At 39.6% G+C, this 13,777-nt stretch overlaps 1 protein-coding gene across 3 annotated transcripts in view; it reads left to right on the forward strand.

Moving 5' to 3' along the window:
- LOC132873435 (protocadherin beta-15-like) overlaps positions 1–13,777 on the forward strand; it is a 246,338-nt gene that overhangs the window by 24,188 nt on the left and 208,373 nt on the right. The gene's annotated exons all lie outside the window — the stretch shown is intronic.

The raw sequence follows: 13,777 nt of genomic DNA on the forward strand, positions 1-13,777 counted from the left end.
TATATTTATAATCACACCCAATTTCAGAATGGAAATACCGGATTCCATGGGGAGGCCATGGCCTAATTGTAAGAGAAGCAGCTTTGGGACCAAAAGGTTGCCAGTTCAATTCTTTAGAGCAGCAGGAATGGCTGAAGTTCCCTTGAGCTAGGCACCGAACCCCTAACTGAGTATGTTGTATGTTGCTCTGGATAAAAGCGTCTGCTCAGTGATGATGATGATGATTCCCTGGCTCTCTCAACCCAATAAGTTTGGTGAAATACTGTGGTCTCTGCACCTGAAGCTGCTGGAGTTTGGTTAGGTGAGAGTTTTTGACAGTTGTTTTTATAAATGTAATTATTGTTTATTGCTGTATTTGCTGTTTAGCAGGTGCACGAATTAACTTCCTGGAAGCAGAAAGTTTGATTTATTTGTTTTAATAGTAGACCTACACAAATGATACCAAACTGGGAGCTCATGATGGTTCTGAAATGTAAGGAGTCATATTATCTGTTCTGATCTCGTGCATGAATGGGTACAATTCAACGAGAAGATTATTACATACCAGAGAGAACAAAAAATTAAATAAATTAAAAATGGAAGAACTTTATTCAACGTGGAACAAAGACAATGACTCAAATTATACTTCACAAAACTTTGTTTTGTGCTGTTGCTTCGATTCACCTAGTACAGTGTTAAAGATTCTGATGAATCCTGAGGAATATTATTTTTGTTGTTGTTGTTCGTCATTAAGCTTCACAGAGCCCATTAAATATTGGTGTGTTGGAATGCAATTATATTTACCTAACGTGATTTCACTATTGATGATCGATTTTATGCAGTCCTGTTGATAAAAAATAAAGGCCATTTCATCAGATGAATGTCCTGAGAGAAGGAACGGCGGGAGATCTTTATCCGAAGTCAGCAGTTGATAGATTCAGCACCATAAATGTGGACAGCGCTAAGACACTGCAGAGCATAAATTGATTCAATTCTGCCACATAAATATGATCTGATGCTCGTATTTTTGCTTGAATTCAGGCTGCACTGAGAAATGAAATCACAAAATGTCACATCGTATATGCTTGTTGTGATGCGTGAGTTGTTTCAGACATTCTCGAACTCATCCCTGCAGTAAAAACAAAATGCTCAGAGCGTCGCTGTTGACCAACACTTGCACGGAATATTAAACCCTGAATAGTCAGCTGGAGTCATCAGTAACGGGAGCTCTCTACAAAACATTGTGTCGACGAGCATGTTCCTCTGTGCAGTGTTTTTTTAAAATAAACATTTATAAATTCTGGAAACAGAAAATAAAGTGGAATTATCTGAGTGAGGGATATCAGATCCTCAAATATGGCATGCAGGATGCTTTCAGTCCGGTTGTCTTCTCTCCTCATGGCGCTTCTTTCCTCCCTTTATCCTGCCGCCCATGGAGACCTGAGCTACACAGTTCCAGAGGAAACGAAGGCGCACTATGTGATTGGAAATATTGCAAAGGATCTCGGAATAGATGCTACAAAATTAAAAACACGAAAGGCCCGAGTTGAAACAGAGGATAGCAGCAAGCGGTATGTGGATATTAATTTTAATACTGGGGAATTGATCGTATCAGAGACAATAGACCGGGAAAAGCTTTGTGGCTCGAGGCTGAACTGCATTCTGAATTATGAACTCGTTTTAGAAAATCCGCTAGAACTACATCGCATTTCTCTGAATATTCAGGATATTAATGACAATGCGCCAAAATTTCTTAAGGAGAGAATCAGCTTTGAAATCGCCGAGTCCGCTATAAAAGGGCAGCGCTTCCGTTTGGATGAAGCTCGTGATTCTGATATCGGACTAAACGGAGTTAATGGTTATTCCCTCCAGAAGAACGATCATTTTGTTTTGTCTGTGAAAGAAAATAAAAACGGACGGAAATACGCGGAGCTCGTGCTGGAGAAAGAGCTGGATCGCGAACAACAGAAGGATATAGACTTGATTCTTACCGCAGTGGATGGCGGGATTCCTCAGAGATCAGGGACTGCTGTTATCCACATCACTGTGCTCGATGCTAATGATAATGTTCCGGTGTTCAGTCAGCCTGTGTATAAAGTGGTTTTAGCTGAAAACGCACCGATAGGAGCAGAAGTCGTTACTGTGAGCGCGGAAGATGCGGATGAAGGAGCAAACGGTGCAGTGACATATGAATTCAGTCACATTCCAGACAATGCAGCACAATTATTTACTATTCATGAGCTTAGTGGACAAATTACGGTCAGTGGAGATATCGATTATGAGGAGGAAAAGTATTATGAAATTGGAGTCCAGGCTAAAGATGGATCTGGTTTAGCATCGACTGCAAGTGTTATTATAGATATTACTGATGAAAATGACAATGCTCCAAAAATTATTCTTAAATCTCTAAATAATCCTGTGCCTGAGAATATTATTGTAGGCACTGAGGTGGCCATTATTAATGTTCAGGATAAAGATTCAGGAGATAATCGACAGATCCGTTGTTCAATTCAGGGAAATGTTCCTTTCAAATTAAATCCATCCATCAAGAACTATTTTTCATTAGTAACAACAACCATGATCGATCGAGAGAACGAAGACGATTATAACATAACAATCACAGCTACTGATGGAGGATCTCCACCTTTATCCTCATCCATGACAATTCATCTAACTGTGTCGGATATCAACGACAATCCTCCTGTATTTGAACAGCAATCCTACACTGCATATATAATGGAAAATAACAAACCAGGAACGTCTATTAGTTCTGTTCGTGCAAGGGACCCTGACTGGAGGCAGAACGGTACAGTGCTGTATTCTCTGGTGCACAGTGAAGTAAACGGTGTTGCAGTGTCCTCCTTTTTATCCATTAACTCAGATTCAGGAGTGATCCATGCTGTGAGGTCATTTGACTATGAAAAGTTCAGAAACTTTCAAGTCCAGGTTGTAGCCAGAGACAATGGTTCTCCTCCACTCAGCAGCAATGTGACTGTGAGTGTGTTCACCTCAGATGAGAATGATAACTCTCCACAGATATTATACCCTGCTCCAGAGGGGAAGTCTTTCATGACCGAGATGGTACCTAAAGCTGCTCTCTCTGGCTCTCTTGTCTCCAAAGTGATCGCTGTGGATGCCGACTCTGGACAGAATGCATGGCTTTCATATCAGATTGTCAAATCTACTGATCCGGGACTTTTCACTATCGGTGTCCATAGTGGAGAAATCAGGGCTCAGAGGGACATTACTGAATCTGACAGCATGAAACAGAACCTCGTTATCTTGGTGAAAGATAACGGACAGCCGCCTCTCTCTGCTACCTGTTCTGTATATTTACTTATTTCTGATAATCTTGCTGAAGTTCCAGAACTTAAAGAAACATCTTATGAGGAGAGCAATTCCAAACTGACTTTTTATTTGATCATCGCACTCGTTTCCGTGTCCACCTTCTTCCTGACCTTCATTATTCTGATCCTGGCTGTGAGGTTTTGCCACAAGAGAAAGCCCAGACTGTTGTTTGATGGAGCAGTCACCATTCCCAGCATGTATCTCCCTCCCAACTATGCAGAGGTGGAGGGAGCTGGAACTCTCCACAGTTCTTACAATTATGACACGTATCTAACAACAGGATCACGCACCAGTGACTTCAAGTTCATCACATCTTACAATGACAGCACTCTGACTGCTAGTGGAACTCTGAAGAAGAGCCAGGATGAGGTTTTAGGTCCGAGTTTGATTACACTTAACAATACAGGAGAAGGAGATGAGGTAAGAAATCTCAATTTGCTTTGGCAGATATTTTTTTGGTATAATTACGCGGTTAACTCTGTAAAACTGCTTCAACTAAACAGACTTTAATGTAGGAAGGTAGAGTTCAATGGGTATAATTATTTACAGGGATAAAAAAAGCTCTCTGCTTTTGTAATATTGTTTGCTGTCATATTTGTTTTTGAATTCTGCATTTTGGGCTGAATAAGCTAGAACTTCACATCATTGCATGTGATTACCTTTTGTACTGTTATTAAAAAAATATTTGCATTGAACTTGCTCTCTGCAAATATTACTGAAGTATAATAACAGTCAAAAATCATGAATTTTCTGTGGAGTATAATTTGATCAAGTCATGTTTCTTGGGGTGAAGATTTAAGTTCCTGTGCTGCTGAACTGAACTGAACTATCATCTCCACATTCCAGCCGTTTGCTTTTCCTTGTTGCTTCCTTGTTTGGATTAAAAAAATCCTTTTAAACATGCCGACACTTTAATGGTCACTCCACGCCATTCCTTGCAAACCCTTTTGGACATCTTGCTTGTACAGATCGGGGGAACCCAGTGTGGACTCCAGTGTGGATTTAATGAGGACTAGATCTCTTATTTGTGTTTTGTAGGTTTCTCTACAGGCTTCAGGTATATGCCAGCAAAATAGGTCAATGTTTCCTTTACTGGATCATGGGTGTGGCTTGATATTTGCTCCCAATGGGTGTGTAGTATATGCTCCTACACTTTTATTGCTCTGTCCTACACTGTCTAATAACTCACTCAGCTAATCAGTCAAAGCTGCTGCTGTGTAGCACATTTTCATCATACTTAATTTATTATAACATCTCTTATTTTTATCATGTTTTCCCACTCAATTGCTTGAAAATGACAAACATACTTGTTCTGTGTCATTCAGGTCTCAGCAGTCCAAATCAAATTGATTTTGTTGTTATATTTTTGCTCAATTTTTGTGTCATTATAATTAAACCGATGATGTCTAATGTGTGCTGTAATGTGAAGAGCTAAAATTTAAGCATACAATGATTTTACAGAACTTTGTAGAGCTTGTCATCATGAATACATTATAAAGAATTATGCGTGCAATGAAGCAGCTCGAAGTGTCTTTTAGCAAGCTCAGGTTTGTTCTTGGTTTTCATGATTAGCAGGTAAATTCATGCCTTTATGTAATAAACCATCAATTTCTTTAAAAGTCATAAAAATGAGATAAAATGATTCAGCAATGTCAGGGCTGAATTGTGGCTCTCCGTGGTGCTGAAATTCAGGCCACATTCCATATATTCACTTGTAATTTATCATTTAGGAAATTCACACAGTCACACAACTTTTTGAATCATTATTTATAGAATTTGTTAAAATTCTTGTTTTGTCGAGCATTTTTCTCGGAGAATTTATTTTAACCAACCTGCTTGAAACTTTTATAAAATATGCAATTGTTGCTTTTTGATGATTCCTTAGCTCTGGACAGACTCTAGCAATGAAAGAAAAGGAAATCAAGTACTGCAGTTTATTGTCTTTTAGTTAACACTATTTTATTAATCATGTTTGATGTTATTTGTGAAATCGAAAACAGATATAACCACTTATTCGCTTCTTAAAAAAAGGAATGAGATTTCAGCTTCAGCACTGTTCTTGTGGACAGCACGAGTCCTCTCATGCAGACATGAGAATATGCTTAAAATGATGAGACTTTTAGTGAATGACTTTACAACTTCAGTCTAGGTTTAAAAATAACGAAAAAACCACCTGAGGATATATCCTACATAGATACATTGTTGCCGTGATTTGGTGAATAATTGATATGTGCAGTAAAATAAAAATGCTCAGAGCGTCGCTGTTGACCATCACTTGCACATGCTCCTAAACGTTTCCACCCATCAGTTCAATATTCAGCTGCTGACATCAACAACACCAACAACAAGCGCGATTCAAAAAGGACCAGTCGACTTGTTCTCTTCGGAGAATGGATTTTTTATTATTTTTCCACATTTAATTAATTTATTAAGGTGAAGTGGAATTATCCAAGTGGGGAACATCAGTTCTTCAAATATGGCATGCAGGATGCTTTCAGTCCGGTTGTCTTCTCTCCTCATGGCGCTTCTTTCCTCCCTTTATCCTGCCGCCCATGGAGACTTGAGCTACACAGTTCCAGAGGAAACGAAGGCGCACTACGTGATTGGAAATATTGCAAAGGATCTCGGAATAGATGCTACAAAATTAAAAACACGAAAGGCCCGAGTTGAAACAGAGGATAGCAGCAAGCGGTATGTGGATATTAATTTTAATACTGGCGAATTGATCGTATCAGAGACAATAGATCGGGAAAAGCTTTGTGGCTCGAGGCTGAACTGCATTCTGAATTATGAACTCGTTTTAGAAAATCCGCTAGAACTACATCGCATTTCTCTGAATATTCAGGATATTAATGACAATGCGCCAAAATTTCTCAATGAGAGAATCAGCTTTGAAATCGCCGAGTCCGCTATAAAAGAGCAGCGCTTCCGTTTGGATGAAGCTCACGATTATGATATCGGAGTAAACGGAGTTAATGGTTATTCCCTCCAGAAGAACGACCATTTTGTTTTGTCTGTGAAAGAAAATAAAAACGGACGGAAATACGCGGAGCTCGTGCTGGAGAAAGAGCTGGATCGCGAACAACAGAAGGATATAGACTTGATTCTTACCGCAGTGGATGGCGGGATTCCTCAGAGATCAGGGACTGCTGTTATCCACATCACTGTGCTCGATGCTAATGATAATGTTCCGGTGTTCAGTCAGGCTGTGTATAAAGTGGTTTTAGCTGAAAACGCACCGATAGGAACAGAAGTCGTTACTGTGAGCGCGGAAGATGCGGATGAAGGAGCAAACGGTGCAGTGACATATGAATTCAGCCATATAGCCCATAATGCAGCAGATTTGTTTATGATTGATAAACTTACTGGACAAATTAGGGTCAATGGAGATATTGATTATGAGGCGGAAAAGTATTATGAAATTGGAGTCCAGGCTAAAGATGGATCTGGTTTAGCATCGTCTGCAAGTGTTATTATAGATATTACTGATGAAAATGACAATGCTCCAAAAATTACTCTTAAATCTCTAAATAATCCTGTGCCTGAGAATATTATTGTAGGCACTGAGGTGGCCATTATTAATGTTCAGGATAAAGATTCAGGAGATAATCGACAGATACGTTGTTCAATTCAGGGAAATGTTCCTTTCAAATTAAATCCATCCATCAAGAACTATTTTTCATTAGTAACAACAACCATGATCGATCGAGAGATCGAAGAAGATTATAACATAACAATCACAGCTACTGATGGAGGATCTCCACCTTTATCCTCATCCATGACAATTCATCTATCTGTCTCGGATATCAACGACAATCCTCCTGTATTTGAACAGCAATCCTACACTGCATATGCAACGGAAAATAACCAACCAGGAACCTCTATCAGTTCTGTCAGTGCAAGAGACCCAGACTGGAGGCAGAACGGTACAGTGCTGTATTCTGTGGTGCCCAGTGAGATAAACGGTGTTGCAGTGTCCTCCTTTTTATCCATTAACTCAGATGCAGGAGTGATCCATGCTGTGAGGTCATTTGACTATGAAAAGTTCAGAAACTTTCAAGTCCAGGTTGTAGCCAGAGACAATGGTTCTCCTCCACTCAGCAGCAACGTGACTGTGAGTGTGTTCATCTCAGATGAGAATGATAACTCTCCACAGATATTATACCCTGCTCCAGAGGGAAAGTCTTTCATGACCGAGATGGTACCTAAAACTGCTCTCTCTGGCTCTCTTGTGTCCAAAGTGATCGCTGTGGATGCCGACTCTGGACAGAATGCTTGGCTCTCGTATCAGATTATCAAATCTACTGATCCAGGACTTTTCACTATCGGTTTCCATAGTGGAGAGATCAGGGCTCAGAGGGACATTACTGAATTTGACAGCATGAAACAGAACCTCGTTATCTCGGTGAAAGATAATGGACAGCCGCCTCTCTCTGTTACCTGTTCTGTATATTTACTTATTTCTGATAATCTTGCTGAAGTTCCAGAACTCAAAGATACATCTTATGAGGAGAGCAATTCCAAACTGACTTTTTATTTGATCATCGCGCTCGTTTCTGTGTCCACCTTCTTCCTGACCTTCATTATTCTGATCCTGGCTGTGAGGTTTTGCCACAGGAGAAAGCCCAGACTGTTGTTTGATGGAGCAGTTGCCATTCCCAGTGCGTATCTCCCTCCCAACTATGCAGAGGTGGAGGGATCTGGAACTCTCCGCAGTTCTTACAATTATGACACGTATCTAACAACAGGATCATGCACCAGTGACTTCAAGTTCATCACATCTTACAATGACAGCACTCTGACTGCTGGTGGAACTCTGAAGAAGAGCCGGGATGAGGTTTTAGGTCCGAGTTTGATTACACTTAACAATCCAGGAGAAGGAGATGAGGTAAGAAATCTCAACTTGCTTTGGCAGTTATTTTTTTGGTATAATTACGTGGTTCACTCTGTAAAACTGCTTCAACTAAACAGACTTTAATGTAGGAAGGTGGAGTTGAATGGGTATAATTATTTACATGGATAAAAAAAGCTCCCTGCCTTTGTAATATTGTTTGCTGTCATATTTGTTTTTGAATTCTGCATTTTGGGCTGAATAAGCTAGAACTTCACATCATAGCATGTGATTACCTCTTGTACTGTTATTAAAAAATATTTGCATTGAACTTGCTCTCTGCAAATATTACTGAAGTATAATAACACTCAAAAATCATGAATTTTCTGTGGAGTATAATTTGATCGAGTGATGTTTCTTGTGGTGAAAATTTAAGTTCCTGTGCTGCTGAACTGAACTGAACTGAACCATCATCTCCACATTCCAGCCATTTGCTTTTCCTTGTTGCTTTCTTGTTTTGATGAAAAATCCTCTTAAACATGCTGACACTTTAATGGTCTCTCCATGCCTTTCCTTGCAAACCACTTTTAACATCTTGCTTGTTCACATTGGGGAAACCCAGTGTGGACTCCAGTGTGGATTTAATGAGGATTGGATATGTTATTTGTGTTTTGTAGGTTTCTCTACAGGCTTCTGGTATATGCCAGCAAAATAGGTCAATGTTTCCTTTACTGGATCATGGGTGTGGCTTGATATTTGCTCCCAATGGGTGTGTAGTATATGCTCCTACACTTTTACTGCTCTGTCCCACACTGTCTAATGACTCGCTCAGCTAATCAGTCAAAGCTGCTGCTGTGTAGCACATTTTCATCATACTTAATTTATTATAACATCTCTTATTTTAATCATGTTTTCTTCCTCAATTCCTTGAAAATGACAAACATACTTGTTCTGTGTCATTCAGGTCTCAGCAGTCCAAATCAAATTGATTTTGGTGTTATATTTTTGCTCAATTTTTTGTGTCATTATAATTAAACCGATGATGTCTAATGTGTGTTGTAATGTGAAGCGCGAAAATTTAAGCATACAATGATTTTACAGAACTTTGTAGAGCTTGTCATCATGAATACATTATAAAGAATTATGCGTGCAATGAAGCAGCTCGAAGTGTCTTTTAGCAAGCTCAGGTTTGTTCTTGGTTTTCATGATTAGCAGGTGAATTCATGCCTTTATGTAATAAACCACCAATTTTTTAAAAAGTCATAAACTTGAGATAAAATGATTCAGCAATATCAGGGCAGAATTGTGGCTCTCCGTGGTGCTGAAATGTCAGGCCACATTCCATTTTTTCACTTGTCATTTATCATTTAGGAAATTCACACAGTCACACAACTTTTTGAATCATTATTTATAGAATTTGTTAAAATTCTTGTTTTGTCGAGCATTTTTCTCGGAGAATTTATTTTAACCAACCTGCTTGAAACTTTTATAAAAGATGCTACAATTGTTGCTTTTTGATGATTCCTTAACTCTGGACAGACTCTAGCAATGAAAGAAAAGGAAATCAAGTACTACAGTTTATTGTCTTTTAGTTAACACTATTTTAATAATGATGCTTGATGTAATTTGTGGAACGGAAAACAGATATAGCCACTTTTTCGCTTCTAAAAAAAAGAGGAAAGAGTTTTCAGCTTCAGCACTGTTCTTGTGGACAGCACGAGTCCTCTCATGCAGACATGAGAATATGCTTAAAATGATGAGACTTTTAATGAATTACTTTACCGCTTCAGTCTGGGTTAAAAAAAATAAAGTAAAAAAAAAACCACACCTGAGGATATATCCTCCATAGATATGTTGTTGCCGTGATTTGCTGAATAACTGATATTTGCAGTAAAATAAAAATGCTCAGAGCGTCGCTGTTGACCATCACTTGCACATGCTACTAAACCTTTCCACACATCAGTTCAATATTCAGCTGCTGACATCAGCAACAGCAACAACAAGCGCAATACAAAACCGACTAGTCGACTTGTTCTCTTCGGAGAATGGATTTTTTAGTATTTTTCTACATTTAATTAATTTAATGAGGTGAAGTGGAATTATCCAAGTGGGGAATATCAGCTCTGCAAATATGGCATGCAGGATGCTTTCAGTCCGGTTGTCTTCTCTCCTCATGGCGCTTCTTTCCTCCCTTTATCCTGCCGCCCATGGAGACCTGAGCTACACAGTTCCAGAGGAAACGAAGGCGCACTACGTGATTGGAAATATTGCAAAGGATCTCGGAATAGATGCTACAAAATTAAAAACACGAAAGGCCCGAGTTGAAACAGAGGATAGCAGCAAGCGGTATGTGGATATTAATTTTAATACTGGGGAATTGATCGTATCAGAGACAATAGACCGGGAAAAGCTTTGTGGCTCGAGGCTGAACTGCATTCTGAATTATGAACTCGTTTTAGAAAATCCGCTCGAACTACATCGCATTTCTCTGAATATTCAGGATATTAATGACAATGCGCCAAAATTTCTCAATGAGAGAATCAGCTTTGAAATCCGCGAGTCTGCTGATAAAGGGCAGCGCTTCCGTTTGGATGAAGCTCACGATTCTGATATCGGACTAAACGGAGTTAATGGTTATTCGCTCGGAGAGAACAATCATTTTAGGTTATCTGTGCAGGATAAAAACGGACGGAAATACGCGGAGCTCGTGCTGGAGAAAGAGCTGGATCGCGAACAGCAGAAGGATGTAGACTTGATTCTTACCGCAGTGGATGGCGGGATTCCTCAGAGATCAGGGACTGCTGTTATCCACATCACTGTGCTCGATGCTAATGATAATGTTCCGGTGTTCAGTCAGGCTGTGTATAAAGTGGTTTTAGCTGAAAACGCACCGATAGGAACAGAAGTCGTTACTGTGAGCGCGGAAGATGCGGATGAAGGAGCAAACGGTGCAGTGACATATGAATTCAGCCGGATTGCTGATAACGCAGCACAATTATTTAAGATTGATAAACTCACTGGGCAAATCAAGGTCAATGGAGATATTGATTATGAAGAGGAAAAGTATTATGAAATTGGAGTCCAGGCTAAAGATGGATCTGGTTTAGCATCGACTGCAAGTGTTATTATAGATATTACTGATGAAAATGACAATGCTCCAAAAATTACCCTGAAATCTCTGAAAAATCCTTTGCCTGAGAATATTATTGTAGGCACTGAGGTGGCTATTATTAATGTTCAGGATAAAGATTCAGGAGATAATCGACAGATCCTTTGTTCAATTCAGGGAAATGTTCCTTTCAAATTAAATCCATCCATCAAGAACTATTTTTCATTGGTAACAACAACCAAGATTGATCGAGAGATCGAAGAAGATTATAATATAACAATCACAGCTACTGATGGAGGATCTTCACCTTTATCCTCATCCATGACAATTCATCTATCTGTCTCGGATATCAACGACAATCCTCCTGTATTTGAACAGCAATCCTACACTGCATATGTAACGGAAAATAACAAACCAGGAACCTCTATTAGTTCTGTTCGTGCAAGAGACCCAGACTGGAGGCAGAACGGTACAGTGCTGTATTCTGTGGTGCCCAGTGAGATAAATGGTGTTGCAGTGTCCTCCTTTTTATCCATTAACTCAGATTCAGGAGTGATCCATGCTGTGAGGTCATTTGACTATGAAAAGTTCAGAAACTTTCAAGTCCAGGTTGTAGCCAGAGACAATGGCTCTCCTCCACTCAGCAGCAATGTGACTGTGAGTGTGTTCATCTCAGATGAGAATGATAACTCTCCACAGATATTATACCCTGCTCCAGAGGGAAAGTCTTTCATGACTGAGATGGTCCCTAAAGCTGCTCTCTCTGGTTCTCTGGTCTCCAAAGTGATCGCTGTGGATGCCGACTCTGGACAGAACGCGTGGCTGTCGTATCAGATTGTCAAATCTACTGATCCGGGACTTTTCACTATCGGTGTCCATAGTGGAGAGATCAGGGCTCAGAGGGACATTACTGAATCTGACAGCATGAAACAGAACCTCATTATCTCAGTGAAAGATAACGGACAGCCGCCTCTCTCTGCTACCTGTTCTGTATATTTACTTATTTCTGATAACCTTGCTGAAGTTCCAGAACTCAAAGACACATCTTATGATGAGAGCAATTCCAAACTGACTTTTTATTTGATCATTGCGCTCGTTTCCGTGTCCACCTTCTTCCTGACCTTCATTATTCTGATCCTGGCTGTGAGGTTTTGCCACAGGAGAAAGCCCAGACTTTTGTTTGATGGAGCAGTCGCCATTCCCAGTGCGTATCTCCCCCCCAACTATGCAGAGGTGGAGGGAGCTGGAACTCTACGCAGTTCTTACAATTATGACACATATCTAACAACAGGATCACGCACCAGTGACTTCAAGTTCATCACATCTTACAAAGACAGCACTCTGACTGCTGGTGCAACTCTGAAGAAGAGGCAGGATGAAGTTTTAGGTGCGAGCTTGATTACACTTAATACAGGAGAAGGAGATGAGGTAAGAAATCTCAACTTGCTTTGGCGATTATTTTTTGTGGTATAATTCCAAGGTTCATTCTTCAAAACTGCTTCAACTACACAGACTTTTATGTAGGAAGGTGGAGTTGAATGGCTACAATTATTTACAAAGATAAAAAAGCTCCATGCTTTTGTATCATTGTTTGCCGTCATATTTGCTGGTGAATCCTGCATTTTGGGCTGAATGAGCTAGAACTTCAAATCATTGCAAGTGATTACCTCCTGTAATGTAAATTTAAAAAAATATATATATTTGCATTGAACTTGCTCTCTGCAAATATTACTGAAGTATAATAACACTCAAAAATCATGAATTTTCTGTGGGGTAAAATTTGATCAAGTCATTTTTGTTGGGGTGAAGATTTAAGTTCCTGTGCTGCTGAACTGAACTGAACCATCATCTCCACATTACAGCCGTTTGCTTATCCTTGTTGCTTCCTTGTTTGGAATAAAAAATCCTCTTAAACATGCCGACACTGTTATGGTCACTCCAAGCCATTCCTTGCAAACCCTTTTGGACGTCTTGCTTGTACAGATCGGGCAAACCCAGTGTGGACTCCAGTGTGGATTTAATGAGGAATAGATCTCTTATTTGTGTTTTGTAGGTTTCTCTACAGGCTTCAGGTATATGCCAACAAAATAGGTCAATGTTTCCTTTACTGGATCATGGGTGTGGCTTGATATTTGTTCCCAATGGGTGTGTAGTATATGCTCATACACTTTTATTGCTGTGTCCCACACTGTCTAATGGCTCACTCAGCTAATCAGTCAAGGTTGCTCCTGTGTAGCACATTTTCATCATACTTAATTTGTTATAACATCTCTTATTTTTATAATGTTTTCCCGCTCAGTTGCTTGAAAATGACAAACATACTTGTTCTGTGTCATTCAGGTCTCAGCAGTCCAAATCAACTTGATTTTGGTGTTTATATTTTTGCTCAATTTTTGAGTCATTATAATTAAACTGATGATGTCTAATGTGTGTTGTAATGTGAAGAGCGAAAATTTAAGCATACACTGATTTTACAGAACTTTGTAGAGCTCGTCATCATGAATACATTA

The sequence above is a fragment of the Neoarius graeffei genome, chromosome 25 (genome assembly GCF_027579695.1).
Source record: "Neoarius graeffei isolate fNeoGra1 chromosome 25, fNeoGra1.pri, whole genome shotgun sequence".
Taxonomy (NCBI): Eukaryota; Metazoa; Chordata; class Actinopteri; order Siluriformes; family Ariidae; genus Neoarius; species Neoarius graeffei.